The sequence below is a fragment of the Channa argus genome, chromosome 15, assembly GCF_033026475.1.
Source record: "Channa argus isolate prfri chromosome 15, Channa argus male v1.0, whole genome shotgun sequence".
NCBI lineage: Eukaryota > Metazoa > Chordata > Actinopteri > Anabantiformes > Channidae > Channa > Channa argus.
The window spans coordinates 17,009,768-17,016,262 of record NC_090211.1 but is presented as its reverse complement, the minus strand read 5'-3'; positions in this window follow the sequence as shown (position 1 = coordinate 17,016,262).

The window sequence follows — 6,495 nt, the reverse complement described above, 5'->3', positions numbered from 1 at the left end:
CACAAACCATCAGTAGAGCTGAACAAAAACCCCTCAGTGTGTGAACACTTGTTACATGAAGCCGCCAGAGGAGGAGCCTCAGACCACGAATGATTTTAGGAGCAGTTCACTCAGAGTGTCAGTTCTTGAAACACTTATCAAATATTTTAATATTTTTTTAAAAACACACTTCCACTCATACTTTAATGACAAATGAATACATGGCCTCATCGTAAAGGCCACAATTAAACTTTTTTATACATAAATTGTGCATTTTGTATTAGTGCACTGGAGAATTACATGCTTTTGTTTGTTTGTGTGCAACTACTTGTTTTTTGCTGTATAGACACTGAACTTATAATTAATGACGAGTTCAATAATTTAGATAATGTATTTGTCCATGTTTTGCACTGATGATACCAAAACATTTAAAAATCCCTCTTGAATTGGATGTTTGATTGTTTGTAAAGTGAAAAATGTATTTGCCAGTTTCATTGAACCACAGATGAGATTCAGGTCTGTGTCAATGTTCCACTCTAAGGAGGAGTCAATGCAAAACTCAGATGTCTTTCACGTCTACTTATTAGTCTGCAGAGAGGACGACAGACAACAGTGGACACACGATGGACTGTAGGACAGGACTGTTGCTTTTAACCATCTGCTGGGCAGGTGATGATTTCCACTAATATTAATAGGACTTATTCTTGTTTTTGCTACCAACTTAACACAACACATGCATTTGTTTTCTTTTTGGTTTGACAGGTGTTGATGCTCAGACTCTGACAGAATCTGAACCAGTGGTTAAAAGACCTGGAGAATCCCACAAACTGACCTGTACAGCCTCTGGATTCACATTCAGCAGCTATGCTATGGCTTGGGTCAGACAGGCTCCTGGAAAAGGACTGGAGTGGATCGCTTACATTGGCACATCTAGTACACCTATCTATTACTCCCAATCAGTCCAGGGCAGATTCACCATCTCCAGAGTTGACTCCAGCAGTAAACTCTATCTACAGATGAACAGTCTGAAGACTGAGGACACAGCAGTTTATTACTGTGCCAGAAGAGACACAGTGAGAGACAGTAATAGGACAGTCACACCAAAACTACTTCCTTACCATCCTCACCACCACTGAGGTGAACTTTTCCTTCAATATCACTTGTGATTAAAGTTTATTTAAAGAAATATTTATTTTATTTGGCAGAATGATGAATTTAGTTACAGTTGATAAAACCTCAACAAACAATAAAACACAATGTTCTTTACAGTAGTTTGAATGGAAATAAGTAAAGTTCAGTGCATCATCTTAGAGTTTGACAAACCATATCTTAATGATGTTTTTTACTGTTCTTCTGTCAATTATTTACAGCCTAAACTATAAAACAACACAGCAGTATCTCAAAACAATTAAGTGTGTTTATCTGTGTATTTATTCAGCATATTACCAGAAACCCATTTCTTTAATTAAAATAAAACCAAATCAGCATCCTTAATCCAATATATTCTGAGACTTATTATTTTAACAGATATTATGACACATTTTTCGTCTTTGTTCTTTTTCCAGTCATTCATATGCAGAATAAGACCAATTAGCAGTTAGTTCACTTTCTAGTTTGTTGTTCATAATGAATCATAAATATGGCTCCTTTTAAAACCTCAGAACAAACACCCCTTAGTGTCCTCAGACCATTATTGACTTCTAACAAGCTCAGATGATTAGTAAAATTTAATGAAAGTGTCATACAATTCATACAAACTTCATCTGTACAAAAGATCAGAAGATAAAGAAAAAAAAAACCCACTTTATGTCACCTCCAGACCTACACAAACACATACACAACATCCTCACAAACACAGGGACACAACAGAACCATTACAGTAGCTGATCCTGTTGTTGTCAACCTGGAGTGTATTTGGGTTTTTATCTGCAACATTTTGTTCTTCTTAAAGAGGAGGAGTCAATGCAAATATCTCATCTCTTCCATGTCTACATATGTGTTGCAAAGTGAAGGACAGAAACTCAATCTCTGACACAGACAGTGAAGACTGGACACAGCAACTTTTACAATGATCAGACGTCATTTGATGGTTGTTTTTTTAATCCTGTCAACAGCAGGTAAAGTTAAACTTCTTGTTCAGGAAACATCTTAATATGTAGATGTGAGAGTATATGAACTAACAAGCTTATGTACATTTCTGTAGGTACTGAAGGTCAAGAACTGACTCAGTCTGAACCAGCACTTAAAAGACCCGGAGAATCCCACAGACTCACCTGCACATATGGGTTTGATGCTCATCATGGTTATGTTTGGGTCCGACAAGCTGCTGGAAAAGGTCTGGAATGGGTTTCCGCCATCAGCTGGGACGGTGGCAGCACTTATTACTCTAACTCAGTTAAAGGCCGGTTCACCATCTCCAGAGACAACGACAGGAAGCAGGTGTTTCTGCAGATGAACAGTCTGAAAACTGAAGATTCTGCTGTTTATTATTGTGCTCGTAGCGCACAGTGATCGAAGTTTGTTGAGCAGCTATACAATAACGTGGTGCCACACACGACCCAAGAAGTCTTTATTCTCCTCACCATCAGACCTTATAGACCAAGAAGATAAATAGACCAGTATATGACAACATCATTTGTATAATAATTCCCAGAATATTCATATATCCACTCCATCCATCCATTGTCTTCCACTTTTCCTTTCTGTTTTCACAGTCTTTTAAGCTTCAGACAGTTCCTAGCCCCGTTGACTTCAGGGAATCTTCCTCTGGAGAAAAATTCACATCAAACGTACAGAGGAGCCTCCTCTGAAAGCATAAACACATTTAAACCCGACTTGCTTTGTGATTGCTGGTTTTGTTTCTATGAGTACACATCACATTGTAGTGCTGACTTTAATGTTTCACACAATGAACATACTCTTAGCTGCAATAATAAAAACATCCTACATTTTTATTAGTAAATTGTAGACTCCATATTTAGATATCCATACTTTAAACAGCACAACCAAAAACACATTAACTGTTATATTACTCAAAATGATTTCATATCTCCAAAATGTTAAAATTGAATGTGTGAAATTAGCATAAAACAACTACACTTCTTACCGCTTCCAGTTTGGCCAATGTCAATGTATTACATGCTTGAGTCTATGAAAACTCACTGATGTTTCCTGTTACACAGCTATAAAAGCTTCATATCAGATCAGTCTGTGGAGTTCACGTCAAGTTAGTTGGACTGTAAACCATGTTCTCTGTAGCTCTGCTGCTGCTGTTGGCAGCTGGATCCTGTGAGTCTCTTTGAATTTGTCCTCGTCCATAACTGGTTTGGAAGTTTAACTTGTTAACTTTGTAAAACTATTTTAACAGGTGTGAAGTGTGAACAGTTGACACAGCCAGACTCTGTGACTGTGCAGCCAGGTCAACGTCTGTCCATCACCTGTCAGGTCTCTTATTCTTTGGGCACCTGGACAGCTTGGATCAGACAACCTGCAGGAAAAGGACTGGAGTGGATTGGGAGCATATATACTGGAGATACGTTCTACAAAGCTTCACTAAAGAACAAGTTCAGCATTGAATTAGAGACTTCCAGTAAGACAGTGACTCTAAATGGACATAATGTGCAGCCTGAAGACTCTGCTGTGTATTACTGTGCCAGAGACTCACAGTAACACAAACCATCAGTAGAGCTAAACAAAAACCCCTCAGTGTGTGAACACTTGTTACATGAAGCCACCAGAGGAGGAGCCTCAGACCACGAATGATTTTAGAGTAGTTCAGAAGATTAATAAGAAAGTATAAGAAAGTTTAATAAATATAAGAAAGTGTAAAAAACCCAAAACAAAACAAAACCAAAACAAATAATATAATTAAGCACCATTATAATCAAAGGGCAGCAAGAAACAGTAATAAAAATTTCCTGGGAACTTTGGGCATAACCATGTCTTGTCTCATCCCAGATGACCTGATAAAGCATAAGAACAATAACATCTGAGCACTTTATATTCTGTGGTTTACCTTCTGCATTTAGACATTACAGGTTAAAATGCATTTTAACACTGGCAAATACAGAAGAAAATTAAATGCTTAAGGTTTTCAGCTACTTCCTGTCAGTTGTTGATATATTGATCAGAAGTGAGGAGACATTGAACATGTTTGGTTTTCTGAAGAATTCCACCTCAAGAGATTATAGACAGTCACAGTTTACTTCTGTCTGACATAGCAAACACCCCGAAAGTCAAATCTAACCTGAGAGGAGGAGTCAATGCAAAGCTAAGATGTCATCCAAAAGCATCACAGTGGACACGCGGTTTAACATGATGGACCTTGGGACAGGACTGCTGCTGGCTGGCAGTTAATAAACAAAACTGAGCTGTTTCCAACATACAGCCTGTAGAGGGAGGTGTATGCAAATCCTGCCTTCTTTAAAAACACACCAACAACATCTGTTGAATCATTGTACTCACAAGAACTGAAGGTGTTATAAAAACTTTCATGGACAATTTGTTTACCTGGAGTTTATATTTTTTTAATATATTTTGTGAATTTATAGTCACCATTCATGACTGAATATCACACAAGTCCATAGTTAATTAATTATGCAACTTGCAATTATTTCTTACAACTTTTGGAGCATGTTGCAATGAGCACTAGACTTGCATTCACTTCAGAGTTGTTAGTGACCAGTGATTAAGTGTAGCTGACCAGCTTCAATCCTTCAATGGCTTATTGATTTTTTCTCTTTATCATTCATTTACAACACTGGTTTTCATGTTTCTAAATGAGCGGGAATAAAAATACCAAAATACATAGTCCAGTGTCTGAACACTTGTTACATGAAAGAGGAGCCCTCAGACCACTAATAATTATATGATAATCATAAACAAGCCAAAAACTCATACAAAAACAGAAGTGGTCAACAAACTAGAACTAAGCGGAAGCCTTTACCCTTGAATCCCTTATTTTTATTAGTATGTTCTGTTCAGGATGCCTAAATTATGTGTTGTTCTCTAAGGTTAAAATTATTTTTAAGAAATGTGGCAAATAATGTTGTGCTTGGAGGTACTATTAGTAACAGCAAACAGCTAATACATCAAAATGAATGAAAAAGAAATCAAACAAATTTGTTAAACTCTTACTAACTTCCTGAACGTCAGCCACTCCCCCTCCATCATACCCTGATGCAAATGTTCAGTGTGTACAGTGTCCTTCTGTCCTGCTGACTGCTCTTATACTGTGTGTGGAGCATCAGAGGTCACATCTCCAGCCTCAGGATGATCAACACACTCACTCTTCTGCTGGTTTCTGTCTCTCTGACCTGTGAGTTCTGCTGATTCTTTATTTTTAACCAGAGAAAAAAGGGGAGAACATGTTCCAAGATGATGATTTCATGTTGTCCTGTTATTTCCATCTTGTCATCAGGTTCTACAGGACAGAGTATGGAGTCCATTCCCCCCAGTTCAGTAGTGAAAAAGCCTGGAGAGACTCTGAGTCTGTCTTGCAGAGGATCTGGCTTCACATTTAGCTGCTGTGTTATGGGCTGGATAAGACAACCAGCAGGAAAAGGAGTGGAATGGATTGGAAGCAGCTTCTCTGATGCCAGCAGAAACACTTATGCAAGCAGCGTCAGAGGACGTATGGAAGTCAGTAGAGATGACAGCAGCAGCATGGTGTATCTGAGACTGTCCAACCTACAGCCAGGGGACTCTGCTGTGTATTACTGTGCCAGATACACACACGGGTTAAAATGAGCAGAGAGTCTTTACAAAAACCTATTTTTCACTTACAACCTACAGGTGGCAGTAAAAGATCTGTAATGTAATAAGGGAGAGCAAAATGAATCAGCATTAACAAATATGTCCAATATGTCATTAAAATATGAAAACATGATGAGAGGCTTTAATGTTAATATTCCACTTGTTTCCAGAGAAGCATGACATGTTTGTTTGTGTCTTATGGAGAAGATGGAGAAATTAAAAAAAGACTCTTTCAATCTTTCATCCATTTACTGCAGTGTGTGTCACAGAAAGGGACTAAATCACTGACAGACACACTGTAGTAGGAAACAGACTTTAACAATAACCACTGTTACAATGATTCTTATGATCAATTATTGTTATGATTGAAATCTAATGCATTTTCTGAAGGCTGCTGGAATAGGACTGAAGTGGTAATATTTACTAGAGTATGAGGAAGAAACACGTTCCAAAGTCACATAGTAAGCAGATTGGAGATCACCTGAGCATAGTGAAAATGTTTAAAGGATTGTAGTATAAATACACATGTACTTGGAATGTCCAGTTATAAGGTGAATTAGTACACAGGTCAAGATCTACACTGTGAAGGCAAAAAAAATACTCCAATCTACTCTGTGAAAATATTATTAAAAAGCAGAATTCAAGGGATTTAGCATTTAGACATTCTAGATCTACATATTAAATATGTTATGGAGCAGAGTTAAATCCATCATTAATAAATAAAAGGAATATGGCACATGTGTAAATCTGCAGAGAGTAGGC